Here is a 20,350-nt window from a genome sequence, read left to right on the forward strand (position 1 = left end):
TCAGAACCTGCAAAGACCTTGACCACAGCCACATTTTAAACCCCTGCACAACCTCCTGCACGTCCAGCGAGTGAGCCACTCTGCTTCCAGCTGACATACATCTCCAGCCCTAGGTCTTATGGAATATTCGAGAGCATTTAATTGGGTGATTTTCTGCCTTTTTCATCAACCTAGAGAGATATTAGGCATGAACGGGTTTTTTTGCTATTTGAGAAGATAAATGCATGATCAGGAATAATAGCTCCATCATTTCCTACTGGTCAGAATCGGTGGTTGGTTAATTATTCAACAGGCTCTGGTGTTGCTGCCAAACCCATGCTTTCTTCTCAGAGAATAACAGACAAGCTTGTTAGAGCAGCTTTCTTTGGACTGTCACTTTAATGTTGATATGGGGTTTATTGAGATGCCGGCACTTTAATTCTAGTTTATTCTTTTATTCTCTTATTTCTCATTTTGAAAGTACAACTTTTCCTGCACGTTTGTGCTGTCAAGCTAAACTATATTAATATTACCTTTGTTATATCATGACATTCTTTTGCAGAAATTATATGCATGGTTTAATGCCTTTGCAGAATTTTAGAATTAATCTAAGGTACCTCTTTCCTGGTACCGTATGTTGCTGTTTTCCACTAGTATGGAAATGCGGGTAATCTGATGCCCTCTGTGACATGGGCAAGTGCTTTACAAAAAAGCATCTTTGACAGTTATCTTTTATACTTTAACATGACCAAAGAGTTAGGCTCTTAACCACTAGGCCTTGTACTACTTTGGGATTGGACAAAAGGCAGAAGTCTTGTGATAGTAGTATCCATTTATGAGTTTGCATTATCATTTCATAAGGCAAAACAGAAGGTGATATAAGCCCACTGCCATTCCTTAGTTTTTGACGGAACATATTCATCAAAAAAGCATGCAGTCCCCTGAGCTTGCAGCCATATGCTACAGGAAAATGTCACCAGTTAAAGATGTAGTCATTTGCTGTTTTGAAAACTCTGTTTGATATTCATGCATTCCAAGTGTTTTGACCTAGATTTCTGTAGAGGCATTAGATCCAGTACTGAACAGGAAGCTAGACAGCTGTTGCTTGTGTAGTCAAAGGAAGAATTTAAAGTAAGGGGGAAAAAAAAAAAAAGAATAAAAAAATGAAAACATTTATTAATGCATGCCAACATTTTGCACAGCCAATATGTTTAATACTAGATTAACTAATATAAGCATATGGAGATGCATTTGTTGCAAAGCTTTAAAGAAAAGAACAAAGAAAAAAGTTGGATGTATCTAAAGTTCACATAGAATAGAATTTGCACTTTCTCCTATAAATGAAAGCCTGGTGAAATGGCAACATACTTTAATTATAAGCTACTTGCTAATGTCACAACATTTAAGTTTGGGGGCTATATTGTAGTACAAACCTCTCAGCATATGCCTTGCCTAATCTAGAAACCTACAGGTAGTAAAATTCTTTACTGAGTTCTGCAGCCTTTGCAATCTGTTTTGCCCCATAATTGTATAAACAGTTTGTTTGTTGTAATTGTAGATGCCTTTCTAGTAAAACCAGGTACAAAACAGGTATAATGTAAACATACACATCTAATTATTAAATACTGGCATTCATTATACAACTATGGCAAAGATCCTGTATTTTGTTATTACTGGGTTTGTACAAATATAGTTCATCTGATGTTCAAAGGTCCTTTGGTAGCTGAGTGACAACTGTAAATAATGTCAGAAACAAATATTATCTTGGTTTGACTGGACCTTATGGAGGTACTCATCTAATCCAGCTTTAGCCAACCAAAAGCTAGATGTCAAAGATACTTGTCCAGGTTGTCTCTCCATAACTCTTCATATCATCCTCTGCAGATATCTTTCCTGGGCTGGGCTGGGTAGTCCTGATTCTTTCCATGACTGTCAAGGGAATTTGGCTGATTTGTCCAGATCAAATGGTAAATCTTAAGACAGCTACAGGCAGACAGTCCCCCTTAACACTATTAAACATGACCAACTCATTTTTTAGTATTAGTGGAAACCCCAATTTTTTAGTTTTTATGTTTTTAACTATTAAGTTCAAGCAGCAATCTGTTATCAATTTCAACATTTTCTGTTAATGGATTTTATACTGAGTCAGTCCAAAAATAAAGGAAAAGGTGCAAACATTTCCCCTCCCTGAAAATGGTTTTCATTTTCGCAGTAAAAAATATGAAGATGGATTTTTTTCCCCCAATAGCTCTTTTCCTAAGTGTTTATCAAATAGTTTATGCAAACACATTTCAGCTTATGGTTTATTTATAAACAGTTCAATTTCATTCTCCACGAAGGTGTGGAATTGGTTACCCAAGCCACGTGCTGGTTATTTATTTATTTACTTACTTATTTATGATTGGGTGAATGAAACTTTTTAAACAAGGGAAAAATGAATGAAGAATAGTGAAGAAATGATGCTGCAGTTCAGAATGAATAAATCAACAGGTCTAAATGTCAGGAAACTGAATTCTCCAGTATCTTCATGAATAGTCAGTCAGGGTACTCATGAAGGCCTGTTGACAACTGAAAAGCTGCACATTCAGTGGTGTGGTTGGAATACACATGCACAAAGACATGTAGGCGTACAGTCGCAAATGATGTCCCATGTAAATGTCCAGCCCTTCTGTTCAGATGTGCTGTACATCCTGTGAGCATACACCTACATGGACAGACCTACGCAGATAGCTATGTATGCAGTAATAATCACCCTTCCCAAATGACACCATTTGCAATTGAGGTGGAAGAACTTCAAATGTAATGGCAAACCTCAGAAATCTAATGAGGTTGGCCATTCTAATGCCTTGTGATGCAGGCCTCCACTATTAGAAGTGATGCTCTGGAGGCGAGTCTTTCTTGCACTCTTGGAAACCAGTTAGGGGAACAAAGCTTTTGGGGACGACAAGTCATCAAACATGATCCCACAGGCATGGCAGAATCATCACACTACAAACCCAGGCAATGCAGTAACGCTTAATGAAGGTAGTTAAGAAGTGCCATGGAAAGATTACGGCTGTGAGGGGAGGGATTGAGCTGTGATGAGAAAAATAAGTCTTTGGTGGCTGGGATTGTAGGAGTCTGCAACCAGAAAAAAAAAAAAAAAAAAGTCATAAAAATTTGCTTTCCTGTTGATTTGTGCAAAACAGCTAAAAGTATCTTCCTGGCTGCTAGAGAAATTTCTTCTGTTAAGTAGATATGTCAGAGTAAAACACTGGACTTGTCTACTGTATAACATACTCTGCGTATGGCCTTTATTTCCATAGAAGTATCATGCAAATACGTTTCACAAAAGTCTGTTCAGTAGTGACTACTGTTGAAGGTGAAGTTTGTCAGGTTTGATACTTCCCTTTCCCAAATCAATCAACCAAGTTAGAGGTCTTTCCAAGCCTAGCTGGACCACTGGGCTTGGTTGGGTGCACAAAAGAAATGTTTGCTTAGTCTGACATCTGGTTAGCTTTGTCACCCACCCAACCGTCCCTGAATTCATTTATGTCTGCATCATCTGGGCACAGTACCAGGATAAAGCTTGAGCTCATTTGTCTGGTAATAAGATGTTTCAATCCCTCCACCCTTGCTTTTCCAGTCAGAACACACTTTGCATCTTAAACTGACATATTTCCAATTTTTATAGTCAACTTTTGCAAGATCCTTCCATATGTTTAAAGTTAAAATTCATGGAGGCTATAGATAGCTGGGTCAGTCTTTGTACTAATCCGAAATGTGCTGGCTCAGTCAGGAAACACTAGTTCTGTACAACTAAACATGAGCTAATAAAGGTTTAGTTCTTTGCTAGTAGCATACCTGACACAAAGTATCTTGTTATCCAGCCTGAACCACTTAGGAATTAGCAGTAGTGTGCTGTACTATAGCCAGTTTGAACAGATGGATTTAGAACCAGAGAGTCAAATATATCCCTTTTTGGAATTTGTCTGCCTAATTTACTCATGTTACTGTTACAGAGTTACCAAGATAGCTGATGATGCTGCTCTGCACTGTATTTACTTGGCTGCATTGCCACACAGAAATGTGATTCATAGACTCACAGGAATTGCAGATGGAAGAGCCATATTAGATCATTCAACCCATCTCCCTGCTGATGCAGAATTGCTTGCTACAGCTACAGTACATTTTCTAGTGTTTTGTCTGGTCTAGTTGTAAAAGTCCCCTGACAAGGGACTTCCACTGCTTCCCTTGGGAAACTACTCTACAGTTCATCTTTCAAAATTGGCACTGTCAGAGGCAGGCTAGAGAACTAGCAGGACCACTGACCTGTACTCAGTTGGGAATTCCTCCCTTTCTAATCACTAGGTGAGCCTGCATGAAGATGCTGCACCATCAAAATCACATGGTGCTTGTGGACATACCACAGATTTACAGTAATGGACAGTTTTTCTTCTCATTTGCAAGACACACTTTACTTTTTCAAACCTACCAGCTTTTTTGTCCCAGGCCCTCTGGTGCATTTTCTAGTCCCTAACACGGTCTAAGCCAAGATTTGACACTAAAAACCTACCCAAACAACCTCAGCTCCTCTCTGGATCCTTGCAATTCTGATGTAAAGTTCAAGTTTCTCATTCTCAGGGTCCTGGCCCACCATCAGTACCAGTATTTTCCCTCTTACCAATGATATTGTCTTTCTGGGGGATTTTGATTGCTTTTTTACTGTTACAGTAGCCTTTGTTTTATTCCATAAGAGTAAGACAAAGGAATTTTTGGTTTTCTGCTTTTTCAGAAAAAGTCTGGCCAAAGAGGTGGGAACTGTTGTCAATCAACACCAATAAATGATTTCCAAAAATGCCAGTAAACCAACAAATGAGAAAGGAAAAGAAAAAAAAAAAAAAAAAGAAAAAAGAAAAAAACACTTGTTTGACTGAATGAAACATTACATTTAAAGATCTGAGTACACTGCAAATATTTAAATAATCAAAGGAAATATTTATAAATGGAATTGTTTGGGGCATCTTTTGAACAGAATATTTATCTGGCTTCTTTTCATAACAGAAATTTTTAAAAAAAGAGTCAAAGTTCAGGCACGCAGTTCCAGTTATCTGTATGTATACTGACTTTTCATTCATTAACTCTCACAAATGAGCCAGTATGACCATCCTCCTGTCCTTCCTGATTACCTACTTTTACTGTGACTCTTATCAAAACAAGGCAGGCCAACGTCAAAAGATTTCACTGGAATCAGAGGACTGTCTGCTGAAAAAAATTATATTTCTCCACAGTTCAAAACAATTAGGAATTAGAGACTGGAGAATGAAACCTAGAAAAAATAAGATCAATTAAGATTTATATGTTTTTGGGGTTTTTTTGGTCACCTATACTTTTTTCCTAGGTTCTGAGCCAGAATTGGATACATCAAATACCAAGTGAAAGGGCAGTTATGTCAGTAATTCTAGCCCATCTGGAAGCAATAACTACAGTCAATCACAGAGCAAATCCTTATCTGATGAGATTTCCAGCCCAATTTTTTTAGACAGGAGAGGTTCAGATAGTTCAGATAAGGTTTGGCAGCTGAATTGGTATTTGTCCCAAGCAAACCTCCAGAGGTTCACCAGTCGCTAGTAATAAATGAAAGTCTTTATAAGGTGATGGTTATTTTGTGGTCAACATGAGATAAATTGGTGGTGCCAGCCCAGGTCCTAGGAGACATCTGTCTGTATCTGAATGCCATCACCAGCTTGCTAGACATCTCTGCAAAGGACTGGTACCTGAATGTTTTAATGAGCTTTCCTCCAAAGCAGGGTGGTTTTCACTTTTGCCCTCAGGTAGAGTGGGAACCCAACTGCTTTCAAGGGCAGTAGATCTAGCACATTCATTCGATGGAGCAAAAGGCTCTTTGAAGGAGACATCAGTAGAGAAAACAAGCTGCTTGGGATGCAATACACACTGTGAGATCCTCATCCATTCCATCTCTTTCCCATTAGCTTGTTTGCCTGCTATGCCAGGTGTTCTCATTAGCCATATGTATAAATATTTATCTAACTTTTTTTTTTTTTTTATCATTCTGGTACTGTATGTATAGGAAGAAGTAGAGCCAATCTGTGTGTGAAAATCAATGTTTGAAGATTTCCTTTTGGCTGCTGGTAGCTGCAGTCTCTTTTAACTGCCCCTGTTGCAGCTGGCTGTTATCTCAGAGCCACTTTTCCAACTATGAGGAACCAAATTAGGAAAAAAAAAAAAAAAAGATATGGATGAGATATTGACCTTCCACATGTCGTACATTTTACCAATAAGTATAAATGACAAAGACACTAAGGAGTTTAATCTCCCATCAATGAATCAATACAAATCCCATTAACACTCGATGAGGGGATAAGATAGCCTTCAAGAGTTTCACACTTGCTCTTTGTATAGGACTCCCTCTAAAGGCTCTGGAAGTCCTTTTTGTCTCAGGACCATCAGTATATTGTGATTTTAATGAGGTGAAGAGGTTTTAAGAGGCAAGGAGACTCAGCAGATGAACGGACCTTACAGATTCCAAGTCTGGCCCGTACAAAAATTGAATGCTTATTTGATATGCATTGATTCTGTTAGAGTCTGGAAACTGGGAAGTCCAGAACATCAGCCATTAAGGTTGTCAGCAAGATCAGTAAAAAACAGAGACAGTTAAACAGTTGATTTCAAACTTCCTAGAAATTACAGGCTATCAGTTTCCAGTTAGCTGTCTCCCTTCCTCCTTGCTGCTTTGCTTTAGCTTGTCCCTCCAGTTTCAGAAATGACACCAAATACCTGCCCTTGACCTCTTCCCTTGTACATCTGCAATCGTCTGCAATAGTGATTTAACTCACAGTCCTTGCACTGTGCAATTTCTGCCTCTGCTGAAGCCAAAAACTGGAGCTAAACTTCATGGCAACTTAGAAGCAGCTTTAGGACACAGATTTAGCTCACTGAAGATAGCCAAGGATAAATTAAAGAAAACACTGATGTTACTCAGGGTAATTAGTTCGAGTTAAACATTAAACCTACTGGGCAACTTTATCAGGTTCTTGAAATGCTTTTGAATGCAACAGTGTGGTGGGAATAAGGAAAAATGCTTATATGTATACATATATATACATATATAAATCCTCTGGGCAAAATTTTCATATCAACCAGTCCTAATTTAGGCTGATAAATCAGAGAAAAAAAAATCAGATTCTGAGTTGTATGTTTTGTTTTGCAGGTTTGTTTCTTTGTTTTTCTTTTCTGAAGTACCTGTTGGGGAAATTTTCAAAGCCTCTTGGAGTATTTTGTACTGAATATTAATTGAGCTCTGTGTGTGTGTGTATAACTGCTCTGTGCCCTTCTGAAAGTTTTACCATAAATCTAGAGCAAATTGAGGTACCACACCGACAGTGAATTACATAAAATCCTCTTCTTTGTCTTCTATTTCCCTTTCTTCCTCCACTCTATTGTATTTATGTCTCTCTGAAAATCTGAAAAAACCCTGCCTGCAATTCCATCCCTTATTCTCTGTTTTTCCAATTAGATGTGCAGTCTGTGTTACCAGTATCATGGGAAGACAACTGGGCTGTCTGCCTCCTTCCTGGTTGCCTGAGTTGCTTCAGCCTGCAAAGAAAACATTGTGGGACTTTGTTCAGAACAGTAAGAAACTAAATATTTATCTTCCTTCTTATAATTTATGCAGCATGGGATTAATATAGAAAGTACCAAGATTGAAAGGTCAAGTGAGCTTCCAAACAATGTTTCACAATGATATATATCATTGCACTTTTACCATGGCCTGCTTTCGAGAAAATGAAGGACCAGTAGCAATGATGCACTGAAAGAAATATCCTTAACTGTGCTATGGACCGATTTTCTGTTATGCTTTTATAAGTTTCATTTACATTTCCTGTAGGGATTGTTATCTCAGCTGGAAATTTTAAATCAGTGTTATCACCTAGATAGCCTACATTTTTGGGGTTACCTTCTAATTGTTTGCAGGTACCTGCTGATGTTTTAATTATTCAGCAGACTGGCTATGGGATGAAGATAGTGTAGGTGTGGGATTTTCTGATGTTGGACCAAGTCAGCACAGCCCACATCCCTACTGTCCATCTGCAGCAGACAGGGGAGTAAAATATCTTGTTGAGAATACCTGGGTTTGCTCTCAGCGTGGAGGTCATATAGTAGTAAAAACACATTCTTCTTTTGCATGAAAGACCTTTTGGATGGACAGCTTCCCTTCCTCCAGGTTGACCAAGCCACAGTCCTCACATTTACGCCTGAGGCACCTTTCCAGTCCCTGGGATTTCAATAATACTTATACTGTTCCCTTTTACATTTTCATGGCCATTATTGTAGAGACTTCACGTGAGGTCAGTGCAAGCCAGCAAGCATGCTGTACACCACAAAGAAAGGGGTGTATCTATGCTATCTGCAGCTTTCATTAGTTTTAAGTTGGTTGAATCAGATAATATGACTCCTTACTATGTCCTTAACATGTCTGGTCAGTAGAGCTAGTCACTTAACTGTGCTCTTCCAAATCTGAAAAAGACCTGTCTGCAAGACTGCATTGTGTCAGAAGAGTACACCAGTTTCTACTCCAAAGATATTTTAAGTGCTTTGCAAAAGTTAAATAACCCAGGCTACAGGCAGATATGGTGGGTTTCCCACCTCTTGAAGCCTTCAAAACAGGAATGGATGCCTTTCTGAAAGCTATTGTTTAGCTAAAAATGATTTATTAGGCTTACTGCACTTGGAAACGGGTGAAATACTAGTAGAGAGCACCTTTGCATAGGTCACCCGATGACCCCTTCTGGCTTTAAAAATCTAAGAGCTTAGCCAAAGATCCAAGAAGTGAATATGGCTTTTTTATAGGCAAGATGTAAACAAGTTTATGTGGATGTGCTTGTGAACCAGGACTCAATGAGGTTTTGCCAGGTCAGAACTGTAGCTATTTGGACTGTAAGTCCCATGCTTCATGAGTACGGTAGCCATAAAAGAAAAATTAAAAAAAAATGTGTAGGTAAGAGCTAAATAAAGCAATGGCACTGTTTTCCCTTAAATGTCACCTCCTTTGGAAGAAAAAGAGGAGTGGAAAATTATAGGTGTCTGGCCCAAAAAAGGGAGGGGACACAGATCAGGAGAAACATCAGCCATCAAAATCTTCTGGTTTGCAGATAGGGGGGGAATGAAAGATTTCCTGCGGACTGGGAACAGAGGCCAGGGGGCTGGGGGCTGCAGCCAGCTGGGAAATGCCCGGCGCCGTATATAGAAACCCTCGCAAACAGACAGCTCCCGCCTGGCACTGAAGCCAAAAAAAGGGGGACTGTGGAGAGAGGGGAGGGGGGCAGGGAAGGGGTGATGCTTCCGACCCCTCTGCAGCCCGTCTGCCCTGATGGATTTCACGAGTCCAGCAGCCACATCAAAAACACCCTCAGCCTTTAGATGAATGAGCTGTTTGTTTTTCTTCCCGATGGCTTGATAAGAGGTCACAGGATGTGTTCAATTTATTATTATTTTTTCTCTCTTTCTTTTTTTTTTTTTTTTTTTTTAATATATAATGAAACAATAGGTTAAGAGAGAAAAGCCCCAGCCCAGTCCCAGTAGGTCTCTCCGTCCCCCATGCTGCTTCATTTCCTGCCTTTTTGAAGCAGACATCCCCCTTTTGTTTTCCTCCGGCCCGGCCAGCGCGTGTCGGTGTGGCGGCCACCGAACAAATAGGTTTTGGCCACCGTCACCTCCTCGCCCCCGCCTGCCCGCCTGCCGCCACTTGCTCATGGCTGGCGGCTTCCTGAGGCCTGGCGGCCGCTGCCGACCCACCGCCGGCCTCGCAGGAAGAGATGGAGAGGCCTGCACCCGCCCGGGCGGAAGCGACGGGAAATCCCTGCAGCTGCCCGATTGCACTCCTGTGGCCGGCGGGACACGGCCGGGGCATGCGGGCGCACGGCGAGAGAGCCTTCCTGTTGGCCCGGCCACCCTTCTCCCCCCTCATTCTGGAAATTCGTGGCACGCCAGCTCCCACACGCACGCTGGGGGAAATGCTGGGAGCTGGAGATAAGCCCTCCCGCCACTTCGGCTGCCACCCGGCTCTGCTGCCTGTGGTGAAAGTGGGAAACAAAGCCACGGCACCCGGGAGCCTCCCCCTGCTCTCCCAGGACCTCTCCTACCTGGAAGGGGACACTCAGTGTCTCCAGCCCTGGTTTAAGAGGACAGGGACCAGGCAACTTGCTGGAAAGGAGCAAGTGGGTGCGTGGGGAACCCCCCAGCCTCTGGGGAGATGCGTGGGGGAAGGATGCTCAAGTCTGGGCTCAGGTATTGAAATTTTCACATCCCTTCCCAGTTCATTAGCCTGTCCTAAAACTGGGGTGCAAAAGGGGTGTTCCAGTCGTAACTGAAATCATTGGGTGTCTGGGGGCTTGGTCCCTGCCTCCAGCCAGGCATCAGTGTGACACCAGCCCTCCTCCAAGGAAACATGCCCCTAACCACAACAAACAGGGTTGAAATTTGGACCTCTTTAGAAGTCCAGACACACCCTGTCCATGCCCAACAGGAGTTGCGTAGCAATAGGAAAAACAAGTTTTCCCTTCTGGCTGGAGCTGCCAGAAAGAAGGACGATGGTATATGCAGGTTTCAGCAGTCCCCAGGCACTGGATCTCTGCCGGCAGGAGGGATGGGGAGCCAGCATCTTCAGGGATGAGCTGCTCCTGCCCAGACCTTCCCGGCTGACCACAGCTGTCTACAGCCATGCTGCGACTCTGTGGTTTGCAGAGGAAGAATGTGATTTGTAAATCTGTTCCATACCAGCCCAGCTTCTGATTTTGGCCTAAAATGATGAAAAGTACAAAAAAAAATGTGAACTCTTAAACTGCTTGTTAAAGTTCTGGGTTTTCAACTCTTTGTCTGGTGACCTCTCTTTATAATTCCCTTTGTACAGACGACCTTTTGCACAGATGCTGCAGTGCTCATCCACAAGGCAATGCAGGAGTTAAAAATATATTCATATAGGCAAATTTGAACACTAAAATAAAATCATCTTACTGAGGTCATTGTCTCTGTAGACCAAAGTGAGGGAGGAAGTGCAGGAATGTGATGCTGATTAAGATACCACATGCTGGGCAGGTATCAGTTTAAACACTTTAGACTGTTACCTGCTCAGCAGGGGAGACCTGAATCCACATTTGATGATTAGGCCATATTTATGTCTCAGCTCAGCAAGTCTCTATATATTGGCCTGATGAGTAGAGTGTATAAAACTCACACAAGTGTCTCCAAATTAATCAGAGGGGTGAAAAAAAGTTCCACAGGTATGTCGGATTTCTAAATACGTGGGTTTCCAGGGCTCATTTACGGGTAAATAGCAATCCACCCACTGGCCCCTTTCATGACTGGGATGAATCATACAGCAAGCTGAGTCACATCACAGTAATACACGTTCAATGGCACAGGCAACAAAACGGGTAATGTGCTGCCTGAAGAAAGGACTTTCTAGTACATGGAAAATTGTGCATATATTATTCACACACACACACAAATATGTACACATATATCTACAGACTCTAAATACACACGTATATAGACCTAGGCATATATGTTTTGCAGCTTTACATGGAAAGCTGTAGCTATGTTACATCATACAGAATTTGAAGGTCTCAAATTCTGATTAGCATTCTTGATGGGTTCTTTCAGCATGGTTTAGTCAGGAAACAAGGCTTATGCAATCACAGTCTGTGTATGTGTGTACGCGTCTGTCACCATTAGACATCAGATAATTTACACAGGAGAGAGGCATTATGAATGTCCCTAGCCCAGGAAAAGCTTCCTGGAGAAATAGCTTCTGTCAGTATTTTCACCTTAAGAAAACAAAGACAACCCAACTACAAGACATGTATCCATTAAAAATCTTCATTAGGCTTTGTTAAATCCTGTACTTGTGGAACTGCTTGCTCAACATCTAAAGAATTATTGTGAATAAGAAGTCATAAAGGATGCCACCACAGAAACAAAATGCTACTCATATTTCACATTAATCTGCTACTCCTTTTACTGCAAGATATAAACTTATATATATATTTTTATATTTTTATATATATTTATATTTATATATATATATAATAAAGTACATATATCTAATTTATTTTTTTTAAAGGGTTTTATTTTTCAGTTTACAAAATTCTCCTCTGGGCTATACACAAGTACGTTTCCAGCTCTGGGCAGAGCTCAGCTTTCAGGACATTGCACTCCCACGTGACCCAAACTATCTCACATAACCCAAGGACTATTATTACTATTTGAGAGTTAAAGCTACCCTCCAAATGGTCATGAGTGATGCATGAGAGAGGTCTTTAGCCCATATGCTCTGCAAAATAGAATTCCAGAATAAGGTCTGATTAGCACAACTTCTGCTGATGGTCCTGGGTGTTTCTTCAGCTTTAGCCCGTGAAGATTAAACCCCGTAAGATTCAATTATGAACATGGGACTTAACATATGGTTTAATATAGGAAAGTAGTAGTATTTTTTTCTTGTGATTTTTTTGTTTGTTTGTTTGTGGGATATTTCTTTTTAATATATATGTATAGCCTTGGTATTGAGGTTCATACAAACAACAAAGAGTTGGGCTGCAGTGTTGCTTAAACAAAAAAATGCCAACTCAGCCAGCTGTGATTGCACCCAAAGTCCTGGCTTCTGCCAAAATCCATTTCTGACTTGGAGAGCTACCGCAGTGCCCAGTTAAGCGTTTGTACCCAGGTACATGATATTCCACTGCCTCATCTCCTTGTTACAGTAGGAGCACAGACAACTTACTGGAGTTCTTTTTGGAGCAAATGATCCAGTGACATGGAGAAGCCAGGAAAGGAAAGGGAATTATGGTTTGAATTGCTGATATTTCTAAAGGAAAAATACCAGTTGCCATGACAATAAAAATTGAAATATTCAAAGAGGTCAAAATTAAAATACATGATTTAGTCTTCTTGAAGAAAGTGCTACACACACACACACACCCCTCGTGGATTTTAGATTTTTGAGATTCAGGGCTTTTATTTGTTATTAGAGGTTCAGGGCCATCTCTTAGAGCATACCTCACTGTTCATACAGCCTTCAGACTGACCTCTGCTGTGGAGCCCATTTCTGAAATGGAGTCCTTGTGTTTTCTAGTCGTTCCTAGAAAATTAGAAAAGGTGTCAAACACCTCTAGCCCATCTTTACGTCTGTGACTAAATGGGAGTGAACAGGTCTGGAGGGCTGGAGAATCCCCAGCTGGGAAAAGATGAGAGCACTTGCTTCTGTAATATGAATATGTTGGCAAACAGAGATGCTTTGGGAGAGACAGACCCACAATCAGTGCTTTGTGTTTCTTTCTTTTCCAGTTCTCTGGAGAGGGAGGGCTGTTTTGTTTCTTAGTTTTGTTTTGGTTTTACCCTCCCTATGGCATATTTCCAGTTGCAATATAGCCACCTTGGCACCTCCTTTTTCCTTCTTTTAATGCTGTCATAAGGAGGACTAGCCCTCACTGGGAGATCATTTCCACATCTACATAAAAAACTGTCCAGATGCTCCATCCACAAAATCTAAAATTTGCCAAAAAAATCCAATACTCTCTTGAACCCTCAAGATAGAAAACCAGATATTTTCCCCCCCTCCCTTGTGGTAGTTTACCAAAATAAGAGAAAAGGATTGCTGTTTAAAAAAAATAACAAAATATCCAGAAACTCCTCCTACCAGGCTGTGATTGATCTCTGTTTACCTCGGGGGTTGCAGACTGGCAGGAGAACCTGCCATCTGACCACAGCATGTGCCAAGTCTCGCAGACTTCTTGCAACTGAGTCCTTGTGCTGTAATTTACTTTCCATGGAACAGGGATGCATCCAGAAGGATCAGTGAGGTGTAAACCTTAAAGTGTACAAAGCTTCCTTTGTTCTGAAGTAATTATGTTGTTACTCTTGTGTGTGCTAGGTTGGAGGTTCCAAGGAAGAGCAGCCAAGAAGCCTCTGCTACTTTCATCCTTGGTCACTGTTTAAGCCATAGGGGATGTCAGTGTTTTTGCCCTCAGGGCCATCTAGAACAGGAATTCACAAAACCTATAAAGAGTAAAGTTGTACGTAGGGGCAAAGGGAGGAGAAGGGTCAGCAGAGGGACTATGCAGCCTTCCTAACGTCTGGGTCTTGCTCAGCGTGGTGTGGGTGGAGAGGGGAAGGGGCAACATTTTCTCAGAATCTCTCAATTTACTGAAATAGGTTGAAGAGGTTGAGCCACTTAAAATCAGATCAGCTTTAGCAACTGTTCATTCTCTGTGCTTGCTCGGGAAATGTTAGCAGTGAACACCCTTACCCATACCGTATTTTGAAGAGGACAGATTCTGCTCCCTGTGGTGCTACTGTAAATCCTGACTTCCTTGTGCTGATTTCCTTCCTTCAGATCCTTAGCAAATTCTGCATGTATCTTATTCACTAACACAAGTAAAACACAGTTGAATTAATAAGTAATGACTTTGGTTTTTCAGCTTTTTCTAGTCATGTAGAAGGTTCCTCCCCATTCATCCTGCTCAGCATGCAAAAATACCTAAAATGTCCTGAGAGAATCAGCACCTTCATGGAGAAGGGCTGATCTATGATTTCACTGGGCTATGGAACAAGCAATAAAAGAAGAAATTTTATTAAGGAAGCAACAATTTACCATCAGAAATCTTTGAACCATACATTTAAATTTTTGAATTTGGGGCAAAATATTATTTGTGCAGCAGACTCAGCTCTTCCTGTCTCCATAGTCTGAAGTATCCCTACGCTGCCAGCTGTACAGTGCATATCTCATTGCAGTACATGGTGTTCTGAAGTGTGCCAAGTAATAAGCTATAAAGAGAGAAGCAGGACTCAAGCAACACAAGGATGCAAAGCAATATTTTCCCTTGACACCCAAGGTCATGGCATAAAGAAACGTGGAACAAGGGAGCGTCAATTTTCATTGAAGATGCAGGGTACAGTGCTGCTGTACCAAGCTAACAGAAATAAATTAACGTGATGGCAAACTTAGAGTGTCCTCTTAAAATGTGTTTGTAAGTGTGTGAGTGTGCATGCTGGGGGATGTTGCCACATTGCTCTGTATATTTTCATGGCTAGCAGAAACAGGCAACACAGACTTAAAAAGAAACACATTTTAAAGATAATCTACTCTGTATATACTATAAATACCGACACACAGTTTTGCAGGGAGCTCTGGGTTAAAGCGCTGAGAGGAGTAAGTATGGTTTGCTGCCCAGTGAATTACTTATCAATACAGTCTTAACTCATTACCAATTCCTAAACAAAACATACACCCAAGATGACTTTTCAGGATTTATTATACTTACATTTGTGCCCCTATCAGGCTGGAATAACTACTGTTGCATTCCTCAGTTCTCTCACCTCCACGGTAAGAGCTACGTATGTGTAGGAAAACAGAAGAAACCTTGTTTGCCTATTTAGCTATTGCAGCAGTATAATACAGTGTAAATGAGGAGTAAATGCAGAAGAAACATTTGGTTTCTGATTGCTCTGTGCTCAGTTTGGAGTCCTGCGAAGTAAATGGAAAAACCTCCATTGACTTAGATGGAGTTTATATCAGTCCCTTGAACAGTATCAAGCCAGCAAGGAGGATGCATAGCATTCACCATACAGCTCCAGCTTACTTTAATTCTTTACCTAACATTTCTGAAACGCAGACTGTAAGGGAGCATTCCTTTATGGTTAGGAAAGCACACGGTGCTTAATTTTAATGGAAAACTCTTTTTTAAACAGACAGATCCTGCTGTGTTTGACAAATATGTTCCAGAAAGAAGCTCAATCTAGATGCTATGTGTAACTTTATCTTATTCCCTTTTGAGCGCTACTGTTCTTGCAAAGTGATCTCTCAACTGCCCAAAGTCATTACACTTTTTCCCTTTCACATTGTACCTCTGTAAATGTCAGGCATAACTACATTTTTATTTGCAGAGATACCACTGCTATGAATGAGTAAAAATTTCCTGCTCCCCCGCCTCCTTCTCTTTACCCTGTGCGCTTTCTGCTAATATGATTTGTTGAACAAATTGTTCCATTAATCTGGGGCTGTTTGACAGAGTGAGAAAATAAGTGCCAAAGTGAGAAGATTCACAAGAATCGGAAATCTCAGTCCCTCTTTCTCAAGGTAAATAGTTATTATATCAGGGTGTCAGACTGGTGAAATGGATGTACTTTCATTCTCAGTTTGTAAATGTCACTTTTCCTCAGCCCATCAGGGTGACAAATGAGGTGTGGGTTACAGTAAGAGTTCATTCCTTGACAAAGTTCTTGCTGGCTTATTTCAACAGGAAGGTAACTCCCCTTTCTGCCCCCCACCCAAAAGCAGGAGGAGTGGGACACATCTTTAGTCCGAGAGAGAAACAAGAAACAACGCAACCTGGCCTTAAATAATGCCCAAATTGTTTCCATTTGCTGCTAAAACCTGATAAAGGTTTCTCAAAAAAACAAGTCGTGGATAGACTTTGTTTGCCTTTCTTCTCTTTTCTTGCTTGTTGTTTTTAGCCCAGACCCATACGACTGGTGCTTATGTCAATATTTATTGACATGCGGTCAAGAGAGGCCACTTTTTAAGCCCCGTGCTATCTGGTTGTTAATTACCACACTGCAAAGTGTTAATGAAGAAAAACACCCTTTTCTTTTGACAGATAATTGATAAGAGATCAGGAGGCCCAGCGCCTGACAAGGAACATGGAATGGTTTATTTGATTGTCCTGCAGATGACTGCGTTTGAGGACTAGCAAGGAGCCCACCTGGCTCACAGGAAAACAGGGTCCCAGGGTGAAGACTGTGGTAAGGAAAGAGGAAAGGACGATCTGAGCGATTTGAACACAGGGCCTTCTTTGATTTCGGAGTCTGTGATAACCTATGGTCTCTCAGGAAAACAGGATTTGCAGTAGCTCATGAAATGCCTTCACCAAGGCTGAACCATCGCCTTCAGGACATAGACTTGTGCTTTTTTTTTTTTTTTTTGTTAATGGTCTAGTAATCATGAAAGAAAGTTGCTCCTGCCTGAGTTTACCACAGCAGTAATTAAGAAAGATATTTGCTTGATGGATTTAACTCTGTGCTTTCAGCTTGTAGCTGCTTTTAGTGTTTGGAACCATCTGATAACTGAATTCAGATTCTCATCTTGAGAATGGTTTGTAAGACAATTGTGTTTGGTGCTCATCGACAAAACTGTTATGAATCAAGCAAATGTCATTTTGCTAGAAATTCTGGAGAAAAAGCAGGAAGAAAGCAACTGTTTAAGGATTTTGGGTTTTGTTTGGTTCTTTTTTTTAACTTTCAGAATGAAACAAAATTTTCTACAAAACTAGGAATAAAAGCAAATTTTTAAAAATAAGAAAGGAACTCAGAAGCCAAGCCCCCAGATTAGTAGCTCTGTACAGGCTTCCCTAAGCTTTCTAGGTTTGCAAGGATCTGAATGTTGAATTAGGGTTTTCAGGCACTGCTGTCTCCTTGGTGGGGGGATGGCTAGGACTGGATCTCACTGATAATCAGATCTCAAGACCAGAAAGTTCAACATTTGCAGATCTTCAAGCAGATCCTAGAAGCTAATCAAGCAAGCTGAATGGAAAAAACATGAACATTTAGCAGAGCCCACCTGTATTTTCTTAGAAGCTCATCAAAAGCAATATGTTTCCACGTAACATTTTGCTTTTTGTGAATCAGCGTTTTCTGATTAAAATATATTTCATTGCAAAATAACTGCTCCATCAATATATAATCTGGCACGCGTAATAAAAAAATGAAAAGGGTTGGGGGTGAACTGGAACAGGGACCTCCAGATCTGGATATACTGCTTAAACTGAAAGACTGCAAAATGAAGGGCTATCATAAACTCCTGTGTGTGTTCGAACCCTCAGAGGGAGACAATAATTAAATGCATGTTACATGTTTCTTTTCCTGGCTGATAAAATGTCAGGCTTTGAATTAGCTTGACAATGACAATAGTTATGATTCAGAAATGGAAATTTGCTTTTCATTATTAAGAAAACCACTGTTCTCCAACACTCACTTAAAAGTAGCTATTTCTACAAACACGTCTGCCATTAAATTCCCATGCTAGAATATTTGTGAGAAATTAACATTAAAAAGGAGACTACACATAATCAAAGTGAATCTATCTAATTTTCTCTCTGTGTGTGCATTTCCAATGTATTTATCTCTGTGGAATCCAGGCAGCAGATAATACTGAATTTTGTATGACATCATACCCATTTGAAACAGATCACAATCTCATAAGCATACGATTATGCTTTACCTAACAGATCGGCGACTAAGAGGCTCTACTGAAAAAGAAATTTCAAAAAGTAATAGTACAGCGAACAGGAAAACCAAAACACTTCATATTGAGACTTTTTTTTTCTTCCAAATGTTCTTCTCTTTTTCTCATCAAGCTTGCTTCTGCACGTAAATTGTTCTTTGAAGACCTATTTTCTCCAGTACTGGCTAAAATAAGCAGAACAGTTACAGTCAACAATATTCTGCCCACTTTGCCAGAGCCTTCATAATTTATGTCTAACCTGGATAGGAAAAGCCCTTATAAATTTCAACAAATGTCTCATTAATTAACACCCCATCTCCCTAAGCCACAGAGCAGCTGGTGGAAAGAATTGTGTAGGTTGATTCTGTAGATATAAACTAGGTCAACAAGAGGGATCCATACTCACTATTGCAGGCTGATATTTCTCTGGAGGGTATTAATAGTTTCTGGGGTCTTTCAGCTTAGACTCAAAACTATTCAAAGTCAACAGTATAAAGCTGCTCATCCTATGTACTTAATTTTTTAAAAAACAAACAACAACCAACCAACCAACTCACAACCACATTACAAGGTTTCTGTGCAGAGTAATGCAATGGGTCAAATCCTGAAATCCTTCCTTAGCCCTCTATCCAAGACAACTGGAGACTTTCTATTGATTGAAATGAACTTTGCATTGTGACCTTTTCCTGGTTAGTGCTTGATCATGCAAACTCTTTACTGATTACACTATATATTCATGAAGAGTCTGAAGTCCTTAGTCAGGCAAACCCTTTCTTCTTGCCTGCATGATAAATTATCTACAAAGCATTATTCTCTGCTCATTTCTAAATACTCCTTAGCCTATTCAAGATGCAAATTTTAGGGTAATTCATTTTTTCTATAACTGTGCATAACTCCAATAAAATTAAATTAAAAATATAAGGCTGGACTGTGAGGAATTAATATTACAGGTTTATCTAATGCAAGCACTGAATACAAGGTGGAAAAATGAGAGAGAGAAAATGCTTGGGAAGCATTTCCTTAACTGTAGATGCCTTGCTTATGAAAACTTTGTCTGAAGTCATCTAAGGAGGCAGGCAGGCAATTTTCACCTATTCTCAGTTTTACTATATGCTAGATGATGCTCGGATGCAGGGAAGGGAGAGGAGAATACCTGAACAGTGAGAGATTAGCCCTACAAAAGTTAAGCAGGACCTGGTAACAGGAGGAGGGAGTCAATGGGCAGGCAGAGCAGAGGGGGACTTCTCCATGCTGACAGACTCATTTCAAAATGGTGCAGAATTCGGAGTGCAAGACCAAAATAAATGGGAACATGAAGGTGAGCATTTATCACAAAAGTAGAGCAAGGAGGGGATACAGTAGGATGTGAAAACAGAAAAGCAGTCAGGAGCAAAGTCATAAAGCTTCTTGGAGGAGATAAACCTGACTAGTGCAGTCAATGGGAGTTTTGCCATTGACTTCAACAGGGTCAGGATTTCACCCAGGGAGTGTTAATGTGATATGGGAAGAGATAGGAAGACAGTGGAGATACTCAAGAGAGAGAGCAACATGGTCATAGCATATAACATTAGCATATTAATGGCTATGGATGTTTTATTTTACAGCTCTGTATGAAGCATAGTGACTATAGGAAATTCAAGAATACTAATATATCCCTCATTATTAACTAATGCAATGGCAAGAATCCTCAGAATAAAAATCACACACACACACATTTCCCCCTGCAATATCTCATGAGAGAGGCTGAGTCAGACTAATTTTGGTATTTAAAAAAAAAAGGAAAAAAAAAGCCAGAACAAATATCATCATGTCCAGTAAGCCTAATGTATTGATGGAATACAAGCTGACCACAAAATTTAATTGCAGGTCTATAATTATTTGAGGTTAGAAAAAGTTACATTATAGTTTCCGAGTTAAACTGAATAGATCAAGACTTTTTCTCTTGGAAAAGAACAACCTAGGAGGGGGAAGAGGAGGTCAGATATAGGTCTTTAACATTCTGGCTGGCCTGGAAATGGCAAATAGATAATGAGTGTTCACTGTCTCTAGAAGTCTAAGATTTAAGTCATCAAATGAAACTAGCAAGGGGTATATTCA

General features: G+C 40.3%; 1 long non-coding RNA gene across 3 annotated transcripts; it reads left to right on the top strand.

Annotated features, from left to right (window-relative positions):
• The first annotated feature begins 40 nt into the window (after nt 1-40).
• LOC121092027 lies at nt 41-17,227 on the top strand. 3 transcript variants are annotated; one of them, XR_005829159.1, is made up of 3 exons: nt 41-145; nt 7,496-7,611; nt 16,632-17,227. It is a non-coding gene; the product is annotated as an uncharacterized LOC121092027 (long non-coding RNA). The 3 variants fall into 3 exon arrangements; XR_005829160.1 differs by lacking the exon at nt 16,632-17,227 and adding an exon at nt 14,454-14,962; XR_005829158.1 differs by lacking the exon at nt 16,632-17,227 and adding an exon at nt 10,582-11,995.
• The last annotated feature ends 3,123 nt before the right edge of the window (nt 17,228-20,350 follow it).

The sequence above is a fragment of the Falco naumanni genome, chromosome 7 (genome assembly GCF_017639655.2).
Source record: "Falco naumanni isolate bFalNau1 chromosome 7, bFalNau1.pat, whole genome shotgun sequence".
Taxonomy (NCBI): domain Eukaryota; kingdom Metazoa; phylum Chordata; class Aves; order Falconiformes; family Falconidae; genus Falco; species Falco naumanni.